Consider the following 18,446-nt stretch of genomic DNA (forward strand, 5'->3'; position numbering starts at 1 on the left):
GGTGTTTCTCTTTCAATCATTATATATCAAGAGTTTTCTTCAGTTCAGATACACATACTGAAACTAATCAATCTTTATAAAATGAGACTTCCTGCAAGTTCACCTTTTTAATTTGATTTATCATGGGTATCTTATGGGGATCCTGAAGAAAATCTATCTATGTGGTCACTATGAATTGTCAATGACTCAGTGGTACATAATCAATCTTATGAGGGGTATGTTAATGAACAAATAACTGGTTATTATACAGCAATGAAAGACAGTACATTATCTCTGCTCAAGGCAGAGAGCTGGGTTGATTTGTTTTTATTCTTTTCTCCAAATATCAACATTATAGTGCACACATTCTTTTAGCAAGATTCCCCACCTTCAGAAACAACTGGAAGGGGGGGAGGACTACAGTATATTGATGATGATGAACATCAACTTGAATTAATAGAAAAATTCTCAAGTAGCACAAAGCCACTCAGTTTACAGATGGTAACATGTGGTCTCTCATAACAAAATTAAGACTCCTAATCTCCAAAATATCTCTTCATCCCAAAATACTGTATTATTCCATCTAGAAGATAGATAGGTAGGTAGGTAGGTAGGTAGGTAGGTAGGTAGATAGATAGATAGATAGATAGATAGATAGATAGATAGATAGGAGAGATAGATAGATATAGATAGATAGATAGATAGATAGATAGATAGATAGATAGATAGATAGATAGATAGATAGATGATGGATGAGAGAGAGATGATAGATTGGACAGATAGATAGACCTCCTAAGAGGTCAATAAGGGGTGTTCATAAGTACACTAGTGTGCCTTTCATCCCCTGTCCAATTGTCTCTCCTTTATCTCATATATCTTTTCTACCTTTCATATATCTTCTGCTCTACTTTTATAACTTTTCTTCTACCCTTTTCTTTATATATATTAATGCATGTCTATTATCTTCAATATGTATTGTGTATTGGACAAAATAAATAGATAGATGATAGATAGATAGATAGGTAGGTAGGTAGGTAGGTAGGTAGGTAGGTAGGTAGATAGATAGATAGATAGATAGATAGATAGATAGATAGATAGATAGATAGATAGAGATATTGCATTATTTGCAATAGCAGCAAGGAAGATACAAAAGCAGATGTTGGAAATAGCATTACTATCAGAGTGGACAAATTGAACCGATACAGATTGCTGCAATGTTATATGAATTTTGCTTAAACCTATGGTTGCAAATAAATATATTACTTTTATTAATCACTAAATTTTTTAAAAATACTTTCTCTCCCCAGTGAAAGAAAGGGCTGAAATTTAATTAAGGTCCAAAATCTGAAAAACGTAGATTTATATGTTCTAGCTTCATAGAAATGAAAATTCCCAATTATCCCATGGCAATTAATAACATGGTCTATTGAGAGAGGTAATACTCATGATTACATACTATATAGCCCATTGTAACTTTGCTTTTCATGACTTTAGTTTAACTTTGAAGATATATATCCAATATCACATTTTTTTAAAAAGAGCCTGTGGTATTATGGTTTTAAAAAGGGCCAACTTATGAATTGCATGGTTTAGAGACTATGTTCTGAATGATAAATATATTTTAATTCAAACTTCAAGCTGATTATATCTTGTATGCTAAATTAGTATCTATTTTCTGCTGAAAATGTATATTCATTATCTAGTCAGATACAGTTCAGTGGTGAGAAAAGTATAAGTCCTGCACTTGGGCAGTAAAAAGGTAAGGTAAGGTAAGGTAAGACTGGACAGGACAGGAAAAAGACAGGGCAGGGCAAAGGCAAAGGCAAAGGCAAAGGCAAAGGCAAAGGCAAAGGCAAAGGCAAAGGCAAGGCAAGGCAAGGCAAGGCAAAGGCAAGGCAAGGCAAGGCAAGGCAAGGCAAGGCAAAGGCAAGGCAAGGCAAAGGCAAGGCAAGGCAAGGCAAAGCAAGGCAAAGGCAAGGCAAGGCAAGGCAAGGCAAGGCAAGGCAAAGGCAAGGCAAGGCAAGGCAAGGCAAGGCAAGGCAACTGTTAATGTCATTTTTTTACGGTGAGTACACTGGCACACATTAAAAATGAAATTCATCCCTTTGAGCAATATTGGAACATGTATCTACCACAACACATATGTACCCATACTATATACAGTGTATACACATATATACTGTATCTACACACTTTCTCTCACACACATACTGTTTATCACTGCCCATTTTGAATACATAGCAGCAAGAACTTGAGAGTTCACAAGGTTGCTGCTATATGGCAATTTTTTTTTAACTGAATATAGATGTTCTGCTTCAAATCCCATACAGGCTCCTCCCAGAAGATAACATGGAAAGTAGGTTATGAACAGGTTGTGTAGCATCCCAGATAACACTAGAGACCCTGCTCAAGCTTTGCTTGTATGCTAATATGCTTATATGTCCTGGATAGAAGGAAGTGAACTACCAATAATCCTTTCTGCCATCCTCACCACTCTCTACACTGCCATAATACTTCCAAACCAGACAGCAATGCAATATGACAGGAGGCTCTGGATCGTCCCTCTATAGGAAGTGGTAAGGACAGGGGACAGAAAATATACTTTTCTCATGTGATACAGAAAATGCAGGAACTGCTATGGCCATTTCACCAGTTTCTCACTGTTGAGCAAACAAACTAGCTTACATGTTAGCTGCACACCCAGAATCCTGATGCATGCTAACCACCTCCACAGATTAATCATTAATAACATAGAGATGTGTGGCTACACCTGTCTTTTTTGAAATTGGCAATGATCTCTTTCATTTTTCCTACCCTTTATAAGGCTATTTTTATTACACCAGTCCCTCCAACCTTCTAACTCCTTGCACTAAGTACCCTCATTGTCATGTGAGTGAATAAGGCTCACAACTGGATGACAAAAACCAGATGCACAGATACAGAATAGGCAGTATCTGTTTCAATAGTAGTACCTATGAGAGGGATTAATGTGTCCTAGTGGAACACCATTTAAGTCTGAGTCAGCAGTATGTTGTAGCTGCCAAAAAAGCCAATGCAGTACTGGGTTGTGTCAACAGGGGGATAACATCAAGCTTAGGTAATGTGAGACTACTCTTCAATGCCCCTCTGGTGAGGCCACATTTGGAATATTGCATTCAGTTTTGGTCACCACAAAAGGTACTGAGATTCTAGAAAGAACACAGAGAGGAGCAACAAAGATGATAAGAAGTTTGGAGATTAAATCCTATGCAGGAGAGCTAAAGGAACTAGGCATGTTTAGGTTAACGAAGAGAAGAGTGAGACGAGACATGATAGCAGTCTTCCAATACTTAAAGGGATGCCATAGGGAAGAGGATGTCAATTTATTCTCTAACAATTGTAGCACCTGAGGGTACAACAAGAAGCAGTGGGTGGAAGCTTGTCAAAGAGAGATACAACCTGGAAATAAGGAGGAATTTCCTGACAGTAAGAATGACTAAGCAATGGAACAGCTAGCCTCTTGGGTTTTTGGTTGCTCCATCACTGGAGATTTTTAAGAAAAGATTTGACCAAGATGTTATGAGGATTGCTTTCTTGGGCAGGGGGTTGAACCAAAATACTTTCAAGGACCCTTCAAAAACTATGATTCTACGATTAAAGTAGTTTTCAGCAAGCATATTTTGGACAATCTTTTTCTCCTATAGTTTTTAACATCCAATTCCAATAGACAGCATTTCTGTTTAATGCCTGAAAATGTCTCATTTGCTGATGATAGATAGATAGATAGATAGATAGATAGATAGATAGATAGATAGATAGATAGATAGATAGATAGATAGATAGATCAGACAGGCTGGCAGGGAGACAGGTTAGTTCTCCAAAGTTGCTGCCAAATTCATTCACTTGCATTCAGAAATGAAGGTTGGTGTTTTAGTTCTTTCATTATGCATCTGGTGTCTGGTATTGTCTAATAATTAGGATAGCAATAAGAGAGAAAAAATCATTTCATTTTATTTGCTCTAACATTAACAATAGTGACTCAGAATCGAAAACAACATGTTACTTGAACAATTGGACTTGAGCGTCATTTTGGTGAATACTCAGAAAGGTCTAGGTTCAAAGAAGGACAGATTTATCTATTACCAATTTGTGACATATGGTGAAGTTCATAAACCTGCCCCTAATCTATGGTTTAAAATAATGCCAATCCATCCCTGAAGTTCTGGGATATTTTGGAATATTTATCTCAAGATATACATTTTGTTTCAAATTATGTTTACCTGAGCCCATTTTATTCCAACACATACAGTACATTTTGATCTTAAAATTTTTAGATGAAAACTGCACTTGCTAATTCAGGACAGTATGAATTGCAAATGACAGATGTGGTCTCATCCATGTTAATTTGGTAGAAAGGTTGTTTTGCTTTAGAATATAACAAGATGGGGGCAAATAAAATCAATAAATAAATTTAATAAATAAACAGAATGAGTACAGTCAAAAATTCATTTATCACCCTACAGCAGCAACCATGCTTCATTGTTACAAATAATGCATATGCTAATCTTGCATAGACTTTAGGAGAAACCCGCCCATACTTCCACCTCTTACAATACTAAACAACACAGTATCAATAGTAGAGACCTTCAAATTTCTAGGTTTGACCATATTGCAAGATCTAAAATGGACACCTAACATCAAAAACGTCATCAAAAAAGCACAACGAAAAATGTTCTTTCTGTGCCAACTCAGAAAGTTCAGACTGCCCATGGAACTGTTGATACAATTCTGCAGAGGAATTATTGAGTCTGTCATCTGCACCTCTATAACTGTCTGGTTTAGTTCTGCAACCCAACAAGACAAACACAGACTTCAGAAGATAATATCTCTGAGACCGCCTGCTGCCGCACGAATCCCAGCAACCGATTAGATCCCACAGAGTGGGCCTTCTCCAGGTCCCGTCAACTAAACAATGTCGGTTGGCGGGCCCCAGGGGAAGAGCCTTCTCTGTGGCGGCCCCGGCCCTCTGGAACCAACTCCCCCCGGAGATTAGAACTGCCCCTACTCTCCTTGCCTTTCGTAAGCTCCTTAATACCCACCTTTGTCGTCAGGCATGGGGGAACTGAGACATCTCCCCCGGGCATATACAATTTATGAATGGTATGTTTGTGTGTATGTGTATTTAGAAAATGGGGTTTTTAAAATGTTTTTAAACAGTAATTTAGATTTGTTGTAAATTGTTTTCACTTTGTTGTGAGCCGCCCCGAGTCTGCGGAGAGGGGCGGCATACAAATCTAAATAATAAATAAATAAATAAATAAATAAAATAATCAGAACTACAGAAAAAAACAATTGCTACCAACCCGCCTTCCACTGAGGACCTGTATACTGCACAAGTCAAATAGAGGGCTGTGAAAATATTTACAGACACCTCACATCTTGGACATAAACTGTTTCAACTACTACTCTCACTTCGATGCTAAAGAGCACTGCACACCAGAATAACTAGACATCAGAACAGTTTTTTCCCTGAACACCATCACTCTGCTTATCAAATAATTCTCTCAACACTGACAAACTATTTACTAAGTCTGCACTATTATTGATCTTCTCATCGTTCCCATCACCCATCTCCTCCCACTAATGACTGCATGACTGTAACTTTGTTGCTTGTATTCTTCCAATTAATATTGACTGGTTCCTAATCTGATTTGATTGCTTATAGGTACCTGGACCATCATTAAGTGTTGCACCTTATGATTTTTGACAAACTTGTCTTTTCTTTTATATACACTGAGAGCATATGCACCAAAATGAATTCTTTGTGTCTCCAATCACACCTGACTAATAAAAATTCTATTCTATTCTATTCTAATATGTAAAACTTTGAAGCATCTTACTTTCCACGCTCTTTTAATTAAGCTACTTTGGAATTATTCTTTCCTGCCATGACATACTGAATTTCTTTTGTATTGGGAGGTAACCTTTAGCATTCTATTTTATGTTTGTGTAACAATAATAATATAACTACAGCTTTCCAGTTATATTGATCCTTCTATTCTCTGAATTGCCCTCTTTACCAGAGGAAAAAGATCTCCAGCAAAACAAACACAGCTGTTGCTTTGCCGCTCTTCTTTCACTTGTAAAAAAAATAGTTATTATTGTTATTATTTTTTTTCAAACATCTAATAAACTGCTAGTTCTTAAGGGTCACTGGGGAACAAGAAATAGTTTGGATTACTTCTAATCCAATGCAGTATGAGCCAGCAGATCACCTAACTCTATTCCTGTTTCTATGCTATAAAAGCAAATGCACTTTCCTAACAATCATACTTTACTTGGTTTTCTGAATAAAAGATTATTATGGGCAGTGATAACTAAATAATAGAAAAGATGGCTGGTTGCAAACATTTAAAAAAAAAACTCAGAGAAGCAAGAACAAGCTCTTTTTTGGTCACCTATTTGGCCAGCCCAGGGGGAAAACAATATTTTGGCATGTGTCATGGGAAATGCTCTCATGTTAACAGCACTGAAATTACAGGAAATGAGATCAAGATGGATTCCTTCTCTCTCAGCAATTCTACTCTCCAGCTGGTTCAGCCTTCAGATCCTATTAGCTTCAGTTTTTCATTTGTGTTCAGTGCTACAACTTCTCCATTTGGTTGCTTTCCTTATCCGGTGTTAGTTAGAAAACTTTGAATATTTGCCTACTTTCCCTCTGTTTAAGGAAAGGAATCACTACTTTTCTATTAGATTGCTATGCATTTTCAGTACTTTTCTTTTTACAGTTTAATTACTCATAATTACAATGAGAGGTAAACAGACGAAACATGAGGAAGATCTTTGCCAGGAATGGGGACTATTGTAAAAGCAAATAAGAAGCAATTAAGGTTCACACATTGTTTTTGAGAATGAGATCACTTAAATCAGCCTAACCTGGAATCCAAAGTGAGAGTTGGTTATCCAACAGATCATAGACCAAGGGACAGAATTGAACTTGCAGTTCAAACAGAGAGAAAACATCAGAATTCCACTGAGATGGATCTAGAGCAGATTTGGCCTGTAAGGTGCTTAGATCTGGCCCATGGGTGCCCTGGAAACAGTGAAGAACTGACCCATGGTGCCTCTGCCAGTGACAATGGAGCTTGGGAGGGCCAAATATGGATTTTGTGAGCTCTGTTTTTACTGGCAAAGGTTTGCAGGAGGCCATCGCAGCTGAAAATGGAGCTTGGGAGCAGGCAGTGTGTGGGCCACCACAAGTGCCCCTGACACAAGTGACATTGAGCTGCCATACTCATCCTGGCCACGTCCACTCCCTCCCTAGGTTAAATACAACCCTGACATGGCCCTCAGTGAAATTGAGTTTCCCACCTCTGATCTAGAGCTTAAATTAATCTAGATTGAGCAGACTTGGCCCCACAAATTTTGTTTACTTTCTGTTAGTGGAACATTACTTAACGTATCATAAACTCAATACTTTAAAATGCATGCTTATTTAAAGGAAGCTTGAATGGTACAGCTAAGAGAAGTCTAAACCAGAAGAAGGCACTAATCATGTCGAAATGCCATGAGTGCACCTTCTGCCTTCAATGTCATCTTAAAAATTAAATTTCAGGATGAAACTGGTATGGAAGAGAAAAGAAAGGCTCCCTTCTTCACTGAAGCTTCAAGTCAGATGATAAATGAATTTGGAATGTGCATTTGAAACATCTCTGGAAACTTTCCCCCACAATGGAAATTAGAGGTGTGTGGATTTCCTTTTTTTTTAATTTTTTTATTATTTTTCATAAAAACAAACAAATACATACAAACAATAAACATAAAGTGGGGGTGTGTTTCCCCCGCTTCTTATGAAAGTATACATTCAAATATAGAAAAAGAATACATAATTGAATATGTGTTAACTATTAAAGAAAAAAAAAGTTAATAAATTTGAGTTAAAGTTTTACAAATCTTAATGTGGGTGTTAGGTAGGGTTAGTGTAACATAATTACCAAAAAATACCTTTAATATAATCCTAATTACTATAGTAAAATAGTGTCAAACCTTCAATCCAAACAATAAAACTAAATTCAACTATTATACATCGAAGATCTTGGTATGTTGCTTATACTTATACATACACTACTATATCATAATCATCAAAAAATCCTTTTAAGCTAATATTAATATTATTATCACCTAGGTAAAAACTAATACAAAAAAAAACAACAACTAAAGATATATCTTATTTTTTCTTATCTATCCATTTATAAACATTGTTCCATGTTTCATAAAATTTAGTATCCTCTTGATCGTTTAATCTTCTTGTCATCATATCCATTTCAGCGCAATCTAATATCTTAGCTATGACCTCTTCTTCCTTGGGGATTTCCTCCCCTTTCCAGTTTTGCGCATATATTATTCTAGCCGCAGTTAATATGTGTATAATTAAATAAAAAATTTCTTTCTTGTAGGTCTGGTTTGTGACACCTAGTAAGTAAAATTCCGGGGTATTATCTATATCTTGCTTTATTATTTCTTTTAATATTTTTTCAATCATCTTCCAATATATTTTTGCTTTGCCACATGTCCACCATTGATGATAATAAGTTCCTATATCCTTCTTACATTTCCAGCATATTGGGGATGTTTTGGGAAACATTTTTGCTATCCTATTTGGTGGGAGATGCCATCTATAAAACATTTTGATTTGGTTTTCTTTTAGGGAAACTGATTTAGTCATTTTCCAATTATTAATCCACACTTTCTCCCATGTGTCTATATCTATTTCCTTGCCAATATTTCTACACCATCTTATCATAGTATCTTTTAAAGTCAACTCTATATTTTTATGAGCGATAAGTAATTTATATATTTTCCCTATCATTTTTGTTGAATTAGTGGTAATTAAAGTAGTTAAAGGATTCTTACTTTTATTAAAAATGTAAAGAGTTTTATCCTTCTGATATCTAGATCGGATCTGGGCGTAGTGCCACCAATCTATTATTATCCCTTCTTCTTGTAGTTCAATTCTAGATTTAAGCTTCATCTGATCATTTAATAGTTCTTTATATCTATAAGTTATTTTCTTGTCCTTTATAGACTTTGGATGCGTTATTGCTTCTAAAGGAGCTAACCAATCTGGGATACTTAAAAAATGATTTTTCTTTATGTCTTTCCATACTTCTAATAAGTATTTCCTTAATGTATGCCTTTTAAAATATGAATGGTTTTTGTCCTTATCATACCATAAAAATGCATGCCATCCGAGCATTAAATCATGTCCTTCTAGATCAAGTGTTCTTTTATTATCTAAGATTATCCAATCTCTAAGCCATGTTAATGCAGCGGCCTGATAATATAGTTTCCAATTTGGAAGGCCAAATCCTCCTCTTTCTTTAATATCTTCTAAACAATTCATTTTTATCCTTGCTTTTTTGCCTTGCCATATAAATTTTTTAACTAAGTTTGTTAAAGTTTTTAAAAAAATTCCCCCTGGGTTTATTGGTATTACCTGAAAAAGAAATAAAACCTTGGGTAAAATGTTCATCTTAATTGTTGCAATTCTTCCTAAGAAAGATATTTTCAAATTATTCCACATTGCTAAGTCTTTTTTAATTTCTACTAGTAATTTCATATAATTATCATTTTTTAATGTTATTGTTTTCGCTGTTAAATTTATTCCTAAATATTTTACCTTTTTTGCAGTTTTTATTCCAGAAATACTTTCTAATTTAGTTTCTAGTGTTTTATTCATATTTTTGGTCAAGTAATGTGTTTTGCTTTTATTTATCTTTAGACCTGCTACGTTTCCATATTGTTCAATGGTTTGTAGTAAAGTAGGAACTGTTGTAGTCGGTTCTTCAATTATAAACATTAGATCATCTGCAAAGGCCTGGAGTTTATAGGTTTCATCTCCTACGGTTAAACCTTTTATTTTGGGGTCCGCTCTTATTTTAATTAATAAGGTTTCAAGGGTCATAATAAATAACAATGGTGATATAGGGCATCCTTGGCGAACTCCCTTGTTTATGTCAAGTATTGGTAATTGACTGTTATTCAGTATTATATTCGTTGTTTGTTTTGAATATATGGTATCTATTAGGTTAACAAATTTTGGACCAAATCTCATTTTATTTAATTGCATTTTTATAAATATCCAATTAACGTTGTCGAAGGCCTTTTGAGCGTCCAGAAACATTAGAGATGCCGTCCTGTCTGGGTGTTGTTCATAGTACTCTAGTATATTTATTACAGTTCTAATATTATTTTTAATTTGTCTCCCTGGAAGAAACCCATTTTGGTCTTGGTGTATTATTCCATTTATAACTCTTTTGAGTCTCTCTGCATAAATGGCAATAAAAATCTTATAGTCTACATTTAATAATGATATAGGCCTATAGTTTTTAATTTTTTCTGGTTCTGTACCCTGTTTATGTATTAAAGTTGTCAATGATTCTGACCAAGATTTGGGGATTTTTCCCTCAAGTCTACATAAATTAAAAGTTTCTAACATATGGTTTCTTATTGTTTCATTGTCTATCTTGTACCATTCTGCAGGTATGGCATCTGGGCCTGTGGCCTTATTGCTTTTCTGTTTTTTAATTGTTATTAGGAGTTCCTCCATTGTTATTGGTCCATCCATGGTGGCCTGTTGATCTTCTGTTATTTGTGGTAAATTTGAGGCCTCTAGATAGTTAAAAACTTCATCTTCAATAACATGATCTTTAGCATATAACTCTTTATAAAAATTATACACAATGTCTGCCTTACCTTCTGTATCATACTTTATTATACCGTCTTTGTCTTCTAATTTTTGGATTAATTTTGATTGACTCTGTTTTCTAAGTTTATACGCTAGCCATCTGCCAGGTTTATTTGCGTGTTCAAAATATTGTTGCTTTGCTCTTTTGATCTTTTCAGTTAATTGGTTTTGTTCTATAGCTCTAATTTTATGTTTAATTACATTTATTTCTGTCTTTAGATCTCTGTTCTTAATGTGTTGCTGCGATAAAGATTCTAATTGTTTTAGTTCGTTTGTTAATTGTAAGTACTCTAATTTCTTTTCCTTATTATATTTTGCTGTATAGGATATTGTTAAACCTCTTATATACGCTTTAACTGTGTCCCATAAATTCTGTGGAGTAGTGTCTGATGTTTTATTAATTTCGAAAAATATTTTTAATTCCTTTTCAATCCAATCCTTGTATTTCTTATCATTTAATATATATCTATTCATCCGCCAGTTGTTCTGTTTATTATTCATCGTCATATAGACCACTATTGGGTTGTGATCAGCCCATGTATTAACGTCTATCTCGACCTCTCTTATTTGTTCTGCCACCGTTTTTGGTGCCCATAACATGTCAATTCTCGTCCAAATTTTGTGAGGGTTGGAGTAGAAGGTAAATTGCCTTTTGTGAGGGTGTCTTTCCCTCCAAATGTCGCTTAGTAATAATTCCGCTTTCATTTTTTGAAAAGTGCTAGGTAGCAAATTCCTTCTTGTTTTTTTACCTTTTCCCCTTTTTTATTACCTCCCCCTCCTGAGTGGTCTAATTGTCTATTCGCGATAGCATTAAAGTCACCTATTATCAATACATTGTCAATAGCTAAATCTATTATTATTTGGTGTAAATTTTTATAAAATGTCATTTGGTCTTCATTGGGAGCATAAATAGAAACAACCACTAGAGGTCTAGGTTCGATATCAACTTGTACAATCAGTATTCTACCGTCATTATCCTTATATATTTGTTTGGAATTTATAGAATTCTTAACATACATCACTACACCTCTTTTTTTTTGGTCTGCTAATGCAGCGTACATTTTTCCAATTTTGGGATTCAACAGTAATTTTTGGTTATCTTTTTTAATATGAACTTCTTGTAGTATTGCAATCTGAACATTTTGATTTCTAATTTTAGAAAAAATTTGCTTCCTTTTTCTTGGTTCGTTAAGTCCATTAACATTTACGGAAAAGATTTTTAAGTCTTTATTTGTTGTCATTTAATGGGTTTTTTGGTTTCTCGCTGAGGTTGTACTCTTCTAGCACCTTGGTCCTGCTCTATTACTTGAGCAGTAGCCCCCAGATCTTCTTCTTGCTGAGTTGGTAATTTTTCCCCTGGTTGCTGTTGAGCTGGTTGTAGTTGGACCACTTGTTGCTTACTTGCGTAGTCGGAGTGGCCAATACCACTCTGTTCGAGAAAGTACATGGCTTGTTCTACGTTTTCCAATTTGTACCTTGTAGAACGCCATGTCAGAGAAAGTCCTTGTGGAATAAGCCAACGGTAAGTGATGTTTTCTTTGATCAAAATTTTAGTTAGAAAGTGATAATCTCTTCTGTTTTCTCTGACACTTCTTGGAACTTGTTTTAGTATCTTTATTTCTACTCCCTGTCGTTGGGGCGGGGAGTTTCTTGAATAATGAAGTATCTCATCTCGCAACGCCTTTCTTGTAAACTTAATATGTATCTCTCTTGGGAGGTTGTGTCGACGGATATAGCTATTCGAGATTCTGTATACTTCATCGATTTCTCTCTGTAAGGCTATGGGGTCCTCTTGAAGTATGGCTCCAATAATTTCCGCCATAGTCACTTTTAAGTCTTCATCTTTTTCCTCTTTTATATTCTGAAATCGAAGTCCGTACGAAGCTCGTTGCATCTCCAGCTGGATGATAGATTCATCATATCTTCTGTATCTCTCATCAGCTCTCCCTTCAAGATAATCCATTCTTTTCTCATTTTTGTCAGATTGCTCTTCAACTTTTTTAACTCGGTCATCACTTTCTTGGAGTGTTTGTTGGATCTGCTTTATCTGATCTTTCATCTCGCCCATATCAGCTTTCATTTGGGCCATCTCCACTTTAAATTCTGCCAAGTCAGCTTTTATGGCTTCTCTTTGTTGTGTTGCCTCCTCCTTTATGGCTTCTCTTTGTTGTGTTGCCTCCTCCTTTATGGCCTCTCTTTGTTGAGTGGCGTCTTCTTGTGATTTAACCATGAAGTCCTTCAAAGTATTCAAAGTCTCGTGTATAGTTGTAAGGTTGGACTGCATTGTTTTGTCTTTGTCTTTGGTAGACATGGTTAACACCTGATGCGAGGGAGAAGAATGCGGTGACACTTGTGGAGAGAGGGTAGTTGGTGTAGTTTGTTTTTTTGCTGTTTTAACAAGGGTTGAGGTATGGGACATTATCAAATTAGAATCCACTATTTCAAATTTTAAAATTAGTTTCAATTTTATATATAGTGAAAAGGAAAAAAATTACTATAAATTCCAAATCTGTTCAATGTATTTTGTTAAAAAGAGAAATTCCCTTATAATATAACTATACCAATTCAATAGCAATTCAATTAATAACAGAATTCAAAGAAGAAGAAAAAAAAATATTATTATTTAATGCCACAGGAAAAAAGAACAGGTATTAACCTTTTCAAGTAAAAGAAAGGCAAAAAAATAAAGGAAGGGAAGGAATATCAACTATATGTAGAAAACAAAAGAAAAAGAATTGGAGGGGAAACTTTAGGAGGAGGGAAGGAAAAAGAGAAGGGGAAAAAAAATAAAGTGAAAAGAGTTATTCAAAAGGGAAAAGAAGGAGGGTAATATTTTAGTTCAACTATTTAAAATAGAGCAGGGACCCAAGGGTTATTAACAGTGCATATAGTTCAAACCAAACTTCTTCTAATAATAAAAATACCCAAGAGTAGGGAAGAAAGTCAAAGGAGAATCAGGAAAAAAACAAATAATTATTCAAAGACACAATAACAATATTATATACTTAAGTTCTTCTTATAGATCCTGTAATTTTGCTAGAAAGTAGAGATGAAAATCCAAGTCTCAAAGGGTGAAGTTATATTTGATTTCAATTCAAGATTCAAGGAGTAAAACAAATCCAAGGCTTGCTTGTATTCAAAATGAAGTCAGTTTATTTTCCAAATTCAAGACAGGAACAAAGAAACAGATCCCAAGATGGAGTCAAGTTAATTTCCGTGCAGCAGGCAGATGTTAAACAAAAGAATTCTCAGCAAATAATCCAAAAGGTGTCAGCAGATAATCCAAAAGGCTCAGCAAGTAATCCAAATAGGTTAATCCAACAATAAGTAATCCAAAAAAGAAGTGATTTCAATCTCTTCTAGATTCCATTTAGTTCATAGTTATTAAGTTATTTCATGTTGTGAAAAAGAGCAACAGGAAAGAAAAAAAAGGCAGCAAGACTGTGTTCCTCCGCTTCAAAAATTAAGTCCAGAACATTATGATTTTAAGAGTCTATCAACAACAAATTCTGATCATCACTAGGAATTTCCTTTAGCAGTTAAAATTTTCTAAATAGTCATGTCAAATTTAAGCTATTTTGTTAAACCATAAAGTCAGAAAATTATTTTATAGGTTCCAAAGTTCACGTTCAAGATGGAAAATTAAAAGTGAAAAAAAAAATTAGGTCCGGCTCTTATTTGCGGATGAGTTTAAACAGGGAAAAACTTTCACTTTCGCCCTGGAGAAAAAAAGACTTTTACTTAGAACTTTTACGATCTTCTGGTTTTAAACACGAAATACAATGGAAATTTTTACCTTAGGTCCTTTCTCTGCTATATTCTTTTTCAATGTAGATATTTGTACTTTCACTTCTTTGATTTTTATTCTTCCCGCTGAGTGAGGGGAGAAAGCGCTGGCCGGTCCTCTTAGGCAAAGAGGAGCGGTTCTCCCGTCTCCGAAGCTGCGGGGCGAACCGCTGCCTCCGGAGTCCTGGCGATGGGTCCTCGGGCAGAGGAGAGCCCCCTGTTCATGGATCGGGCCATCCGGGCCCGATCCGATCGCAAATGCGACCTTCGGAGGGGGTAGAAGGGATCGCCTGGCAGAGCCCTGCCAGACACGTCCCGCCGCGATCTCCACCAAACCGGAAGCCCCGAGGTGTGTGGATTTCCTACTAGAACTTACCATATGAAGCAAATTGTTAAATCTGATCTTGAAAATACTAATGGAAATGGATAATTTGTTTATTGAGCAAATTCATTGTTTTACAATTCCATAATAACATTTATTTTCTCTCTCTCTCTTTTACACTCACTTTTGTTTGATGTATGCAACTGGAGTTATCCATCTAGATATTTTTTTCTTTTGTTCAATCACGTCTGACTTTCAGAGAATGCCTGGATAAATCCCTCCAGTTTTCTTAGCAAGTTTTTTCAGAAATGGTTGGCCCTTGCCTGCTTCCTAGGGCTGGAAAAAACTGACTGGTCCAAGGTTACCCAGCTGGCTTTATGCCTAAGTTGGAACTAGCTTATAGTTGACTGATTTCTATCCTGATCCCTTAACCACTAAATCAAATTGACTCTCCATCTATATGTTCCCCAAATATATGATTTAGTACATTATATTTGCATTTTGGCTACTTCATTTTTTTTTTTTTTTGGATTTGTATACAATATAGTAAATTGATGAACTCCTTTTCCAGTACTAGCTCTGTCAGTGATCAGACTTCATGGCTTTGGTCCAGACATATTATCTCTCTCACTTCTATTTTTGAAAATTCAGTATTCCTCTCCAATGTGTATAAGAGTGCTTTTCAACCTGGTGTTTAATATAATCAGACATCCAAATGTATCTAAGTATTCCAGCCACTTCCAAATTGTTCTCTTGACAAAAACAAAGAAGTGGTGCAAAGGATTTGATTCCCTTTCCTTTATAACAGTGATTCCCAACCTTAGCAACTTGAAAATATATCTGGACTTCAACTCCCAGAATTCCCCAGCCAGCAAATGGGGAAATCGGGCAATTGAAGTCCAGACATCTTCAAGTTGCCAAGATTGGGAAACACTGCTCTATACCTATTCTATATAACCAAATCTGTTTTCACTCCTGCTGTGGATTATTTTTAGTGCAGTGCTCATTCCCAAACATTTTTAGGAGAAGATTGAACTGCCACTTGACTGGTGTGCTATAGGGTTCCTGCTTGGGCAGGGGGTTGAACTTGATGGCCTTCATGGTCCCTTTCAACTCTAACAATAAAAAAATAAAATAAAAAAAAATAAAAAAAATAATAAAATATAAAATAAAATAAAATAATAAAATATAATAAAATAAAATAAAAAATAAAATAAAAAAATAAAAAAATAAAATAAAAAATAAAAAATAAATAAATAAAATAAATAAAATAAAAAAATAAAATAAAATAAAAAATAAATAAACAAATAAAAGGATTCACTGATGAACAGGTCTTTCTTTCCCTCTTCTCAGATGACCATCCTGCCTCGTCCAAACTCACCAAAAGACCTTGTGGGATTTGTAAGGTTTTAATCTCTGTAGGCAAAGGTGAAGAAACAGGAAACTGCAGTTGGGTCAGGAATGCAGCCACTTCTGATCTCCACCCTCGACTAGGATTTTCATCTTTTTTACAGCAGTAGGAATGCAATCCATTGCCCCACACTCCACCTCACTTTTGAGCAATATGGTATGTCCCCTCATTCCTCTTTCTTGTCTTTTTCCAGTCCCTTCTCCAGAGGTTGCCCTTTGCTTTTCCACCTTTCTAAGCTGATGGATGAGTAGTTCAACTTTCCCACATTCTAAGTCCCTTCAGACCTCTTCCTGTTCAGGATTCACAGGGCAAAATTCCCTCCACCAGCCAATCAGGGAGAGTTACAGTGGTGGGCTGCTCTCAGTTCAGACAGGTAGTGGTGGTGGGAGGCTCTGCCCACCTGCCCAGGATACTTCTATGTATGCACAGAAGTATCACGTATGCAAGTGCACACATGAACCAGCAGCAATTTAATTTAGAATCCACCACTGGAATGTTAGCTAACTCGCCTATAAAAGATTGGTTGTTTGCAATCAGACCAGAATGTCTTATTTGAGTGGAAGGGTCTGAGCAGCTCAGAGTGAAGGCAAATGCCAGCAGCAGCTGTAAATCTTTGCATAATTTGTAAAATCAAAACACTGTTGTAAAGTAGGACCATACTAGTTTCACCTTCTCCTTTACCATGGTGACTTTTCCATGTGGTTGCACATCCATCAGCATTTCCTTTTGTGGTCCATGGAGCTACTCAGTCCTCCCATTACATAAATGTATTCATTTATTGTCTCTTGAAGCAACAGCATATGGTTCTTCATAGACCTTTCTCTCTGTGTGCAGATGACAGGAAGATGTAGATGACAAAAGCAATAGTTTCTAAGGAAAAAAATGTCACTTTGTTCCCTCTCTATATGAACAAAGTCAGCAAGATTGATAGCACAATCTTAGACCTGGTATTTCAGAAGTAAATTCAATTATCTTCAGAGAATCCTACATATAAGATGTGTGCTTAGGATCTTAACCTTACATAATTTTGAACAGGTTGTCAATGTTCTTTGTTTCTTTACACACATACACAAACACAAAGCTTCTTTACTGTTTGATAGTGGTATAGAGTAAGAAAGATGGGGGATTGTCTGAACTTTTGTAGAAAATAAGTCTAGTACATGTAGGCTTTATGGTCTGATTATTTATCATGACCATTAATGGTATTTTAATTGTTACTAAAAAATAATTCACAGAAGTAAAATAAACAAATGCAGATGAAGGTCTCTAATGACATACTTCATCTAGTCTATACAAAAAGCAAATATCACAGAGATCAAGTGCTTTTATTTACATTTCTGCCTTTTATATAAAATGTTTAAAGAGCTAGTTTTCATGGACTCGTAGTGCATTGTGGCAAGGTGCGTTTTTCATCCATAGAAGAGATCCAATCAGTTGTGACAAAGACCTTGCAAGAGGTCCCCGAAGACGTCTTCCAGGGTGCGTACCAGTCATGGCAGAGTCACTGGAAAAAATGTGTAGAGGTCCAAGGACAGTACTTTGAAGTATTTTAAGTGTTTGTGCAAATCTGTTCAATAAATTACTTTTTTAAAAAATTCATTACTTTTAGAACGCACCCTGTATTTTGTCTGTATGTTCTGGATATAATATTCACCAAGACTTTTTGCTTGGGCCATCAATAAAAGGCTGTTTTTTGTTTTAAACAAACAAAAACATACTATCAAACCTTCGAGACCTAGGTCAAACATCTAAGTAGACCAGGTCAAGAAATGACCTTCAGCAAATATTCAAAGTTAAAGTCGAATTACCACTATCTCAGCAAGCCTAGTCATGTGATGACAATCTGGGCTCTTGGCAACCATTTCACACTTAATGTTGATTGCAGGGTCCCAGTCACATGTTAGAAATATGCAACATTCTCTGCTGGCTTTGCACAAGCAGAGTCAATGGAAAAAGTTAGCATAAAAATCAAGGATGGTCTCTAACTTCGCTGCTGGTTCACTTCTTCTCATGCCACGTGGCTGGGCATGCACTTCGGGCACATGCACATGCGCAGTGCCCCCCAAAAAATTTTAAATCCCCCCCAAAAGCTGAAAACAAGATTGATGACACGTGTGCAGTGCCAGAAAGTCTTCTGCCCATGCACAGAAGGAAAAAGGACCCCAATTTTAAAAAAATTGAAAAAGTTTTTTTAAAAAGATGGCAGCATCCACAGACTGGCA

Source organism: Erythrolamprus reginae, chromosome 1 (genome assembly GCF_031021105.1).
Source record: "Erythrolamprus reginae isolate rEryReg1 chromosome 1, rEryReg1.hap1, whole genome shotgun sequence".
Classification (NCBI taxonomy): domain Eukaryota; kingdom Metazoa; phylum Chordata; class Lepidosauria; order Squamata; family Dipsadidae; genus Erythrolamprus; species Erythrolamprus reginae.